The sequence below is a fragment of the Hippoglossus hippoglossus genome, unplaced genomic scaffold, assembly GCF_009819705.1.
Source record: "Hippoglossus hippoglossus isolate fHipHip1 unplaced genomic scaffold, fHipHip1.pri scaffold_65_arrow_ctg1, whole genome shotgun sequence".
Lineage (NCBI taxonomy): Eukaryota > Metazoa > Chordata > Actinopteri > Pleuronectiformes > Pleuronectidae > Hippoglossus > Hippoglossus hippoglossus.
Window position 1 is genome coordinate 68810 of NW_022986827.1, and position 14301 is coordinate 83110.

The 14301-nt window shown below is 42.5% G+C and overlaps 1 long non-coding RNA gene across 2 annotated transcripts; it reads right to left on the reverse strand.

Annotated features, from left to right (window-relative positions):
• Positions 1-5367: 5367 nt before the first annotated feature.
• LOC117759021 lies at positions 5368-9474 on the reverse strand. Of its 2 annotated transcripts, XR_004613412.1 has the most exons (5): positions 9325-9474; positions 8835-8978; positions 7463-7557; positions 7303-7346; positions 5368-5503 (listed from the first exon to the last, which is right to left on the reverse strand). It is a non-coding gene; the product is annotated as an uncharacterized LOC117759021 (long non-coding RNA). The 2 variants fall into 2 exon arrangements; XR_004613413.1 differs by lacking the exon at positions 7463-7557 and having other exon boundaries at positions 9325-9472.
• Between the last annotated feature and the right edge of the window lie 4827 nt (positions 9475-14301).

Consider the following 14301-nt stretch of genomic DNA (forward strand, 5'->3'; position numbering starts at 1 on the left):
GGCATGTCTATTTTCTCGATCCTCTCTTTTGCCTGTTTTTCATCAAATTGGCCCATTTTAATGAAATTAAACAGAGTGTCTACCATCCAGTTGGTCTATTTCATGAAATTAGACAGAGTGTCAGCATTAATTTTGCCTTTTTCCTGAAATTTGTGTCACCGAAAACCAGGTTTCTGTAATCGTGCGGAGTGTTTTCTGTCAAGGGGGGTGAAACCTGGACATCGCAACGATCGGCATGTCTATTTTCTCGATCCTCTCTTTTGCCTGTTTTTCATCAAATTGGCCCATTTTAATGAAATTAAACAGTGTCTACCATCCAGTTGGTCTATTTCATGAAATTAGACAGAGTGTCAGCATTAATTTTGCCTTTTTCCTGAAATTTGTGTCACCGAAAAGCCGGTTTCTGTAATCGTGCGGAGTGTTTTCTGTCAAGGGGGGTGAAACCTGGACATCGCAACGATCGGCATGTCTATTTTCTCGATCCTCTCTTTTGCCTGTTTTTCATCAAATTGGCCCATTTTAATGAAATTAAACAGAGTGTCTCCATTCATTTCACCTATTTCATGAAATTGCACTAAGTTCTCCATCCCCAGCAGGAGCTTCTGGAGCCCCAGCCCTGGGCCCCAGGAGGTCCGTGTGGGATTTTATGATTTCTGGGTGCTGAAACACGGGCCGGGCCAGACAGACACAGACAGACACAGACAGACACAGACAGACACAGACAGACACAGACACACACACACACACACACACACACACACACACACACACACACACACACACACACACACACACACACACACACACACACACACACACACACACACACACACACACACTGAGTAAGTCCCTGCTCTCCGCTGGAGGACGGAGAAGCGTGAGAGGTGGGCAGGCAGGCTTCGCTCTCCGGGTCCACGGTGCTGAAACACGGTCCAGAAACACACACTGAGTAATATTCTGCTCCCTGCTGGAGGACGGAGCAGCGTGAGAGGTGTGCACGAGCGAGAGTAGTCAGTGAGGTGAGCTCCAGGACCAGAGCAGCACCTCCACAGGCCCACTTGGAAATATATTTCACTCATCTGGCACTGGGAAGACATTCACTGATCTGACACACCACTTTGAATATTTTCACTGATCTGACACACCACTTTGAATATTTTCACTGATCTGACACCACTTTGAATATGTTCACCCATCTGACACTTGGAAATATTTCACTGATCTTACACTTGGTCAAATTTCACTCATCTGCTGCCTGAGTCAGTGAGCTCCAGGACCCACGGACCACCTCCACTGCCTGAGTCAGTGAGCTCCAGGACCAGTGCACCACCTCCACTGCCTGGGTCAGTGAGCTCCAGGACCCATGGACCACCTCCACTGCCTGAGTCAGTGAGCTCCAGGACCCATGGACCCATGGACCACCTCCACTGCCTTGGTCAGTGAGCTCCAGGACCCACGGACCACCTCCACTACCTGAGTCAGTGAGCTCCAGGACCAGTGCTTCACCTCCACTGCCTGGGTCAGTGAGCTCCAGGACCAACGCACCACCTCCACTGCCTGGGTCAGTGAGCTCCAGGACCCATGGACCCATGGGAGATAGAAGGACAGATAGATAGATAGATAGATAGATAGATAGATAGATAGATAGATAGATAGATAGATAGATAGATAGATAGATAGATAGATAGATAGATAGATAGATAGATAGATAGATAGATAGATAGATAGATAGATAGATAGATAGATAGATAGATAGATAGATAGATAGATAGATAGATAGATAGATAGATAAAAGGATCGAAGGATAGATAGAAGGATAGATAAAAGGATCGAAGGATAGATAGAAGGATAGATAGATAGATAAAAGGATTGAAGGATAGATAGATAGAAGGATAAAAGGATAGAAGGATAGATAGAAGGATAAATAGATAGATAGAAGGATAGATAGATAGATAGATAGATGGAGGTGGTCCTTGTCATGGAAATGTATTGAATGTAACTGTCCTGTTATGTCAATTTACAGATTTATATTCTCTGTAAATTGTTTCTCGACCATTAATTAAATACTTTGATATCATTGAATTGATCTCTCAGTCTGATGGTTTATTTCCTCACCAGGGAATTAAATACAAATTAACCCACCACAGTCCTTCTAGTCTGACACTTGGAAATATTTCCCTGATCTGAAAGACTTGGTCAAATTTCACTCATCTGCTGCCTGAGTCAGAGCAGCACCTCCACAGGCCCACTTGGAAATATATTTCACTCATCTGACGCTTGGAAGAAATTCACTGATCTGACACACACACACACACACACACACACACACACACACACACACACACACACACACACACACACACACACACACACACACACACACACACACACACACACACACACACACACACACACACACACAGCACTTTGAATATTTTCACCCATCTGACACCACTTAGTCAAATTTCACTCATCTGCTGCCTGGGTCAGTGAGCTCCAGGGCCAGTGCTTCACCTCCACTGCCTGAGTCAGTGAGCTCCAGGGCCAGTGCTTCACCTCCACTGCCTGAGTCAGTGAGCTCCAGGGCCAGTGTTTCACCTCCATAGGCCCACTTGGAAATATATTTTCACCCATCTGACACTTGGTCAAATTTCACTCCTCTGCTGCCTGGGTCAGTGAGCTCCAGGGCCAGTGCTTCACCTCCACTGCCTGAGTCAGTGAGCTCCAGGGCCAGTGCTTCACCTCCACTGCCTGAGTCAGTGAGCTCCAGGGCCAGTGCTTCACCTCCACTGCCTGAGTCAGTGAGCTCCAGGGCCAGTGCTTCACCTCCACTGCCTGAGTCAGTGAGCTCCAGGGCCAGTGTTTCACCTCCATAGGCCCACTTGGAAATATATTTTCACCCATCTGACACTTGGTCAAATTTCACTCCTCTGCTGCCTGGGTCAGTGAGCTCCAGGGCCAGTGCTTCACCTCCACTGCCTGAGTCAGTGAGCTCCAGGGCCAGTGCTTCACCTCCATAGGCCCACTTGGAAATATATTTTCACCCATCTGACACTTGGTCAAATTTCACTCCTCTGCTGCCTGGGTCAGTGAGCTCCAGGGCCAGTGCTTCACCTCCACTGCCTGAGTCAGTGAGCTCCAGGGCCAGTGCTTCACCTCCACTGCCTGAGTCAGTGAGCTCCAGGGCCAGTGCTTCACCTCCACTGCCTGAGTCAGTGAGCTCCAGGGCCAGTGCTTCACCTCCACTGCCTGAGTCAGTGAGCTCCAGGGCCAGTGTTTCACCTCCATAGGCCCACTTGGAAATATATTTTCACCCATCTGACACTTGGTCAAATTTCACTCCTCTGCTGCCTGGGTCAGTGAGCTCCAGGGCCAGTGCTTCACCTCCACTGCCTGAGTCAGTGAGCTCCAGGGCCAGTGCTTCACCTCCACTGCCTGAGTCAGTGAGCTCCAGGGCCAGTTCTTCACCTCCACTGCCTGAGTCAGTGAGCTCCAGGGCCAGTGCTTCACCTCCATAGGCCCACTTGGAAATATATTTTCACCCATCTGACACTTGGTCAAATTTCACTCCTCTGCTGCCTGGGTCAGTGAGCTCCAGGGCCAGTGCTTCACCTCCACTGCCTGAGTCAGTGAGCTCCAGGACCAGTGCTTCACCTCATCTGCCTGTGTCAGTGAGCTCCAGGACCAGTGCTTCACCTCATCTGCCTGAGTCAGTGAGCTCCAGGACCAGTGCTTCACCTCATCTGCCTGTGTCAGTGAGCTCCAGGACCCACGGACCACCTCCACTGCCTGAGTCAGTGAGCTCCAGGACCCATTGACCCATGGACCCATGGACCCATGGACCCATGGACCCATGGACCCATGGACCCATGGACCACCTCCACTGCCTGAGTCAGTGAGCTCCAGGACCAACGCACCACCTCCACTGCCTGGGTCAGTGAGCTCCAGGACCCATGGGAGATAGAAGGACAGACAGACAGACAGACAGACAGACAGACAGTTAGACAGACAGATAGATAGATAGATAGATAGATAGATAGATAGATAGATCGATCAACCCAGTCTCATCACAAAACGTACACCACCTACGTTGGTCCACTTGGAAAAACGTAGTATTCTCACAATTTGGCCTCTCAGATTGTGAGATACCTACGTTTTTGTCTGTCCATTGTTTTGCATTGGCCTGTGCCCACGTCACGTGACTCTCAAGATCCCGTCTGCGAAAACGAAAACATGGCGGACATTCCTTGTATTTTCAGATAAAAATGTCATTTTATAATATAGTTTGGGCATTAAAATACATTCTGACACCATTTCTAGCGAGAAATATGTTCTTTGCTTCCACAATCTTCAGCCAGTTCATGCTTACGATCTATATTTTATTAGTTATCACGAATATTTTTCAGATCTCGCCTGAAAAATCGTAGTAATGTAACGTTTTTATCGTTGCTATGGTGGTTGCTGTGAACGCTGCCATGCCGTAAACCACGTCGTAGCGTGCTGTTTGAATCATCGTCCGTGCGTTGCGTCGTTCAGTGAGCTTGAACGTTATTCACGTTATTTGATATTAATATTTGATGATAGATTACACCTCTATTTCGAAGGATCTAAGAAGTCCCCGCAATTACATTCATACCGAGGCGGATGCGTGAGCGGATCTGTCATCTTGGACGGCTTAGTATGGCGAGTGCACATTTTTACAGTATATATGCCTATTGTGTATTTGATAAATTTGATATGGACTGATGATGAACATTAAGATTATTTTTCGTATATCATTAATACATTTTTTATCTTTACTTTTTTCTTATAACTTTGTATTTGTATTTCTGCTATGTAAAGAGTTGTTTGTACATACTGTTAATCTTCATGTGCTCTGTAATAGCGATGAATAAAAACAAATCTGCTGTCTACTTGAATTTAAATTTTTTTATTTTGTATTACTGTATAGAGATGATAGACATACTGTATAAGGCAAGGGCTAAATCAATTATATAATTTATATATAAAATTCAGCAAACAATTCCAGCAGCAAATGGTTTCAGCAGTTCACACAATCACACAAGGCGTTGGGGTTTGAAGGGTTTTTAATTAATGTAGGTACCATACATACAAAACAAATGTGACTACATTCCTAAAATATAAATTAACAGTAAGCTAAAGAAACAGCAAGATAGTCTTTTCAATTAAACAAATACAAATAATAGTAATATTACATTATTAATATATACTGTATATACAGTATATATATTGTATATACAGTATATATACTGTATATATATTGACATGCTCTGTTGTAATACATCTATATATCTATCTATATATGTGTATATATATATATAAGTAATATTAACAAAAACTTCTTGAAAAATAAACACTTAACATTGAACCTTTTATGTCACATTTGTGTGTGTGTATGCGTTTTGTGTATATTCATGTTGTGTGTATGTATGTCAACTCCCGGTGTTCTCCTTTGGCCCACTGCAAGTGCCACGTCTTCCCACTGTAATTAACCAAGAATTTTTTTCACATTAGCATTGAATGGAATTCAAAACTTGACAAGGAAGAAGGGCAACGAGACACAGCGAGCTATAAATGCCATACGCATTTAACATGCACACAGTAAGCTGATTAGTGTAAATGACCTGATTATTGTAATAGTCAATTGTCAAGACAATAGTTTATACTTGTCTTTTTAAAAATATTTTTCAAATAAATAAATAGCACCACATTAGCAGCAACAATTTACATAAAAGTAAAGAAATGCATAATGTTATATAAGAAAAACTAACGATATATCATACTAATTTCTTAATTGTAATATTGCAGTAAACATTAAAGGGGACATAGCATGCAAATTCCACTTTGTTAGTGCTTCTACAGGTTAATGTGGGTATCTGGCATGTCTACCAACCCAAAAACTCTGGGGAAAAAACACTCGCGTGTTTTGTTATAGTTCCTCTAAGTCAGAAACGTCATGCTTGAGCGACTCGATTGCGCTTCCTGGGTATTGTGTCGTAACAAGGAACTGGAAGTCTCCCTACATGGTCTTGGCCCCCCGTCCCCCCACACTCGTTACTTCCGGGTTTACACCGGAGGCAGCGCAGCGCCGTTCCCAAGCACGCAGCCGGGCTGTTCACACGGGACGAGCATTTCTCCGCTGGTCAGCCCGCGATTCACTCACATGTGGCATTTGTCTGGATCGTTGGGACTGGGAGGCTGCAGCAGCTGCTCGGGAGCGACCGCTCGCTCTCCCGTGCTTGAGCTGGAATTTGTGTCAGCGCCACGCAGCCAGCAGTGTGGAGGACTTCCGCAGTGTTCAGCGCTACTGTAACCCCCGAGCCCCGACATTCAACGGGTACAACAACAAGCGGAGAAAGCAGAATCGCGGGCTGACCTTATATATACAGTCTATGGGGCTGACCAGCGCGGAGAAATGCTCGTCCCGTGTGAACAGCCAGGCGGCTGCGCGCTTGAGAACGGCGCTGCGCTGCCTTGCAGCGGTCTTCCACACTGCCAGCTGTGTGGAAGACTTCCGCAGTGTTCAGCTCTACTGTATGCCGGGGTACAGTAGTTACGCCGGGTTACAGTAGTTACGCCGGGTTACAGTAGTTATGCCGGGGTACAGTAGTTACGCCGGGTTACAGTAGTTACGCTGGGGTACAGTAGTTACGCCGGGTTACACCGGACGCGGAAGCGCCGCTGCGAGGCAGCGCAGCGCCGTTCTCAAGCGCGCAGCCGCCTGGCTGTTCACACGGGACGAGCATTTCTCCGCTGGTCAGCCCCATAGACAGCCCGCGATTCTGCTTTCTCCGCTTGTTGTTGTACCCGTTGAATGTCGGGGTTCGGGGGTAAATGATGGTCTTCATAGCCCCCCCCCCACCTCTCTTTCTCTCTCTGTCTGTCTGCTTGTGTGCTTGTAGTGGATGGGCAGAGGGGGACATTTAATTATGTGATTGGGAAAATTAAAACTCCAGGACAACAAGGGGAATACAAAGTATGGGATGCATATTTGATAATTTATATCATATAAAATATGTAATTTATATCGTTTAAAATCATGGGGGGAGAGGGGGGAGGGGGGAGCTGGCTCATTAGCATTTAAAGGAACAGGCACTCAAAACAGGTCACTCTGTGGAGGGCTGTTTTATATGATCCTTGTGGTATTTTGACCAAAGTATGTTACAGACATTTCATTAAGACCCCAAGGAACCATATCAACTTGTGGTAAAATGGGCATGCTATGTCCCCTTTAAGTAATTTTAGGGACAATCAAATCCAATTAAGAGACATTGTACATACCACATGGAACAGGGCTCCCGCTCCACCAGTTCCATTACGTTCCCCTGAAACACATTAAAACATGTTTACCATTAAAAGCAAACCTATGGTCAGATGACTTTACAGTTTGAAGTTGTGGTGATTGTAAATTTTTTTGTATATTACAACTCAATTTTTTGACCTCAAATTACAACAAATAAAACCTTCAGCCTTTTGCTTTTCAGTAACTTCTTCACCGGGTAATACGTCTCTCCTCCAGTGATTGAATGGTTGCTTCTGAAAGAGCAAAACAAGAGTACACTTACTCTCAATCTGACCTCATATATATTAATATTAGCATTGTTGCACAATTTGATAATCAATTGTCAGTGAACATCCTAATACTCCTACCAGAGCTATGCATTTAGCACATGCATCATGGAGATCATGGGAACCTACTGGAAATGCTAAAAAACTGGGTGTGTCAATCTAGGGCTGCAACAACTAATTGATTAACAGTCGACTTCCACTCCAACAAAAAACAATAGTGTTTGGGGTTCCACAGGGTTCCTTCCTGTGCACTTTTAACTTGACATGATTCCCCTTGGCTTTATCATCAGCAAAAATAACATGATTACGTTGATGACCAGCAACATTTCATGTCATTATCCGCTGATGACTTCAAACCCATTAACTATTCAGCTGGTTGGAAAAAAATTACCACTAGACGCCAGCAAACCTTATTTGGCTTTAGAACAGGGAAAAAAACAGATCACGCTTATGGGTTTTAAATCATAGACACTAGGGCTGTACAAGATATCTAAAAATTACGGTCATCGCGATATCAACATGGGCGATGTACATATCACAAAAGACTGCTTGGACTGCGATAAATGGTGTTCAATGTGCCATGTATTCACGCTCTGCATGTCAATATATTTGGCCAATTAGATGGAGCCCTGCTGCCCTAGATAATAAATTAAAGATATTCAGTTCATTGTGTGCCGGCTCTGTCAAATTTCGTACTGCCTCCTTAAAAAATTGTTAGTAATCACGCTTGTCCCGGGCCAAATTGATGTCTATAAACGGATGATTATATAAAAGAATTGCACAGCTTCTTTAATATAGTCCCAGAATCTGAGGGAAAGGCAACGGCGCACAAACACCGACTCCGCTGCTCACTTTTCTCACTTTTGTTGCCCTACGACATATGTTTGTGAGTCCAAATCCACTAAAAATATGTGAAAAGATAAAATATCTAAAGAGTAAACATGAATGATGAGCTCAGTTTTAGGGATCATATCCATTCACACACTCAGATATATATATATGAATATAATACTCCAATTTATTACCACAATATCACAACTCTAGCAAAACAAATTTCCATTTACATAATGTGATGTAGTGTCATGACAATTGTAGAAACAAAGTTCACAAACATCAGTCATCTTTAGGAAGATTTCAAAGGTTAGTTACTCTGACCTACGTGTATGTATTATTTACTTGTGTAACACCTTAGTAAAAATACAACGTTATTGTGTTCGTTTTCTAAAAATGTCACCACAACATACCCTGATTCAACATGGCACTGGGAGGCTGCATGTCAGGACTGGTGGAGGGTTGGTTGAGAGGACAAGCGGCCAGTTGGCTGATGGGTGGCTGGTTGGCAGGGATGATGGAGGGTTGGTGAGTGGAGGGATGCTGGTTACTCCAACCTCAATAGAACAAAAACACATTAATATCAGAGTAATGTTTTGTGGTGCATACTAGCATATTCATTATTTTCAATACATATAAATAAAATACATCCATACAACTTAATTTGATCTATGCTTTAAATGTGGTGTTTATGACTTTTTGCAGTAGACTGAGCTATATGTTGAGATTTCACATTCAAGTTAGTATACACATACACACTACACTATACTATACATTCCTAACGTTTCACACCAAACTGAAACGTTAGGAACCAATATAAACTCTGCTCCATGGTAATTATTAACAAATGCCTAATACTTTTCAATACTGAAATATTAAAATTCATAATTGCTCGTCCCATACCTGTCCAGGAGCATCAGCTGTTGTGGAGAGTGTCAGGATTCCCGCGATGATGACAATGCCCGCCCCCTACTCTGGTTCTGATTGGCTAACCCCTGACCCTAACTCTGACGGTCCTCATTCCTAAACACCAATACATAGCTCTGGCGCCAATAAGGATAACTAGCCAATCAGAGGGAGAGTAGGGCGGGTGATGACTTCGTCATCCCACAGGCCCCCCCCCACCACCACCACCATCCCTAACTTGCAGCCACCCCTCCCCCCCACACACTGTGTACATACTCTCTGGACTACTTATGTATTCTCTCACAACAATATTGTGACATATATATATATAATATATTATGTCCATATACTTACACCAATACTCTTCGGCATGATATATTTTGAATACTTCTGAACATTTTGTATGTGTTCATACTGTATGTATCTTAGTGTATTCATTTTCTACTTTCACTACCAATGACATTGACTCTGTATAAATCTATGGTATCCATCTGACTTGATACATATATCTGCATTCAATTTGGGCAAGTGTAGACCTAATTTTCCTTGTGAAACACTTTTCATATCACAGTCTTCCCTTGGCTTTTTAACATTGCTACTCCCTTCCCCTAGACCCCAATGCAGCATGGTCCCTGATTTTCAGGATTACAGTATAGAGTACCTAGTGGGTGCATGTTTTAAGAGGACCCAAATATGAACTACTAAGACGTCACATTATGTTTCTCTTGAGCTCATGGAAATGACCTTCACCTTCCACCTACTGTCACCTGAACCATACCGTACTGGGTGTGATTTGAGGTTTTGACTGTTCATACCTGGACTATATCTTAACTCCAAGTGGTGGGACAGCCTCACACTTGGATGTAAACCAATTTTAGAACATATTTGCTTATACTGGAGATCTTTTAAAGTAATGTCCTAGAAATTATTTCTGATAGAAACCCCTGCCTCATTACCGCTTACCAGCTACTGATTTAAAGTGAAACATCTATTGCTGTACTCTGTGTTAATTTCTTTGATGTTAAGAATGTTTCTCATATGACCTTATCAGATTGTATTGTGAAACATCTGGGTCACCTAATTTTAGTGTAAACAAGAGGGTGGACTTATGACTTATGACTGGATGTATTTAGCACTGATACACAAGCTTGATGTTACACATCTTAAACAATACGATATGGGTGCCACTTAGACAACCAGACCTGTGTGCTTTGCTGTGACTATAAATGACTGAAACGATAAAGAAAGTAATTTTCTGACTTCAGTAGCTGAGGTACTATCTACAGAATGTAATGTGCCCATTCTACTTCAAATCCATTTGATCCTTTTGTGTGTTTATTTTGCTTAAAGCAGAGCATTCACTGCTTTAACTCAATCAGCATCTTATCTGCCAATAACATGGTGTAGAAGTGCAAGGAAATCCCAATATGTTATGATCAATGTCATTTATTATGCACAAAAATTACATTAAGGCAGTTGCTGGAAATGATATGATCAACAATTCTCATGCAAAAAAATACAAAAATAGTGTTTGGGAGAGGGGGTTTCAGAGGGAGGGGGCAGCTATGGAGAAAGTTCTGTCACTCCAGGTTTGCTGCTTGGTGTGATGGAGACAGGAGGTTAGCATCAGGAGCGGAGGCTGCAGGAGGGAGTGTGGAGCTGGAGCACAGTGGTACAGCTTCACTTGAGAAGAACTGAAGGACACAAACAAACCATAGTGTTAAATTATGAAGATGGTTCCCTCTGATTGTTTTTTTTTTTTAAAGATAAACGTCAAACAGGCCGCTAAAAACTAAATATGCTAAAGCTAACAGCTACCCAACACAAAGCTAAGGCCTTCCTAAGGCTGCCAGGGAGTAGCAACAGTAGCAGTGCAGCAACAGAGTTATTCACACGTTTACCTAATCACAGCACTCGCAGTTCTTCATCAGTGGAGAAGTAACTCTCCATGTTTTCCTCTTCAGAGGAGGAGTCATCCAAAGACATTGTTGCCGTTCCAGAATATGTCGGACCCGCTGCAGCCTGCTGAGCTTGAACTTTATGCAATCTTCTCTTGAGCACGCAGAGTAGACCCTCATGTCCCGTCTCCGTAAATGCCTCAGTACTGCCTGAGAATATATGATAAAAAACAAAACGTTTTAATAGTGTGTTTGTGTGTATGTATATATACACACATACAAGGCTTTCTTTTCTACAGAAATCTTTTTCCTGAGTTGATGTCTCTGCTTATTGCCATCTAGAATGTGAAACCAAACACTAACATTTTAATGCCTCTGCAATAGCCAGTGGCCGGAGGCATAACTGTATGTTTTCGGGTTGTCCATCTGACTATTTGCCTTAAAGTCAAAAGGTCAAGGCCACAATGACCTCATCTTACGGTTTCAGTTGTCAAGAGGTTACAGTGACATTTATATGAGAAAAAGTATGTAGAGATATGTACACAGAAACTGCACTGGTTAGCGGAGTCATACAACCGCAGTGCGGTAATTCTAGTTTAGTTTTTTTTATAAATGGGTTAGCTATTTTTACAATCTACAAATAGTAATCAATACATTTTGTCACAGTATGTTACACAAAGAAATTGGCATTAAAGTTGGCATCTTGTTGTCTCACCAGCCTGACGATACAGCTGAAATCTTTGCTGCTTAATGCTCAAATAGAGTCCTCAATGGTGTTCTGCAAGTCATTTTGATTGGTTGGTCCTTGTGAAGAGGAGAATAAAATGAATTAGTGCCAATATCAGTTTACAATCAAACCTTTTTGTGTAGACCTTGTGTAAACAGAGTCAAAGGACATTGTGCAACAATGACATACATTTTTTCCAGAGTACCTGTCGTCCACTGCTGAACATCTGACACCCATTACTGGACTGTGTCTTCCTGTAGAGTGGTGATGTTCTCAAGGTCCTTTGCACAGTCTGTCAAAACAAAATCAGAGTTACAAAATGTTAATGCTGCACAACCCTTTGCAGATATGGCTAGTATTTGCACACCACATCAGAGCAAAACAAAACTGCAGTCTGTGAAGCAAGCAGTTTTTGTAGATATAAGGGAAGTGCAAATATTTCTGCACGGAACATATTCAGTCCCTTAAGCAAAAAAACAATGGCCAACAGCAACCTCAACGCCTTCGTCTACTTACAGACTAGTTTGCGGAGTCTCGTGCTGCCGCCCACTGACCGATACATCGCTCTTTTCTAAAACTAATGAAGGCAAATTCTCACATGTAGACAGAAATAAACAGTATAAATTAAAAAGGTGTAAATATTGCTAACATGATGTTTGATGGGGTCATCATTATACATAACAGAGGAAAACTTTGCACATCTATTTCGTGAGACAGGCGACAGGTGCGTAGGAGAAGGATAAATTCAGAAGGTGGTGGGGTTTTTGTTTTCTACTTTCCAAACATCATTATTCATAAAAAAAATTGGTAGGGTACAAGAAAATGTTGCGTCGTAAAATAAGGGACAATGTAATATAACTTTACGTGTTTTGTCGTCTCATGGATGTAGTCAACCAAGGAAGACACCTCAGAATCCTTGGCCAGAACAACAAAAAATCAATCAAGTCTCAAACATATAAAAATATATACATATTTACAAATGTACTGTTTATGGCACTCTAAATTTTTTACCCTGGTTGGCTCTTAAAGCCGTATAGTTTACGGATCCCATCCACTGCAAAAGCCAACATGGAGGGTGTGCACGCAGGGCACTGAATGCTGCACCTGAGACAGCCTCTCAACTTCAAATTTGGCATAGGTCTATTCCAGTAATGCATTCTGCATGGTATCCCCACATATCTTAATCTGCTAGAAAAAGACAAAAATCCAACACTATATTATAGTAAATATATGGGAAACATATTGCAAGCAGTGGGTAATTAGTTCCATTTTCTACTCACCGACCTAAGACTTTTGTGCGATGTTCAGGCATGCTAACAAAAGCTTGCCGTGACATTCCCAGAGCCGCAATCTTGAGATCCTCATATTTAGTGAACCAATCCACTGCATACAAGCTTTTAAAATTGACTGTTGCTGGCCAGTACCCACTTTCAACTAGATCAGCAATGTCCACTGAAAAAGTCTTTGAGTGTATCGCCCTGAAATTCAAAGACAAAAAGCAATTATTTCAATGCACAAGCAATCTTAAATGACATTACTGCATACATTTTTTTCCCCAAAAAACATTTAGATTCCTTCCAATCAAATTGGAAGGAATTCCTGTGGAATGTAGTAGAAAAATTAACTAAGTATGGTTGACAAACTATTTTGGAATTAGAAGTAAGTTTTTGCAGCCTTGTCTAAAGACTTTTATGACCTGTATCTATATATATAAACAAATGTTCAAATGCTTTATGACCTGAGCTGTTTTATGGTCTGAACTGTTGATGACCTGAAAACTGCCAGACCCTTTTGCCACTTATTTACCCTCCAAAGAACGGAATGTATGTCTGCTTATCTCCTTAGGAAACAAATGTAAATCAGTTGTTTGTGTTTAGATTCCTCTCTCTCCTGCGCCTACAGAACCAGTCTTAACTGGTTCTGAGAGACAGCCTTAGTCCTCCTATATAAGATGCTTGCATTTGAGTGTCCTGCATCTTCACTCTGAGATCCTTGTGACTCTCTGTGTTGATCCTTTCTGCAGAAAGCCCCTATTAAAATACACGTGGATAACTTTGGTGTTTGTGGTATGTAACTTAAAAGTACCTCTTTAAGGGTAGGAGAATTTCTCTCCCTCATCTTCCTCGATGTATGTGGATGGTGGTAGTGGCCTAAACTCGGCTTCTGTTTCTCTCCAGGTCTCCTTTTTGGGAGAGGCTTCCCTTCCTGTTCCTCATCAAGCAAAACAAACTGTTCGGTCCCAGTTTTTGACGTTGCTGAAACTCCTGTAGCTTTACTTGGATCCTCCTTGATTAAAAAACAGAACATACCAATTGTTACTTAAAATGTATCGCAACGCCCTAACATCTT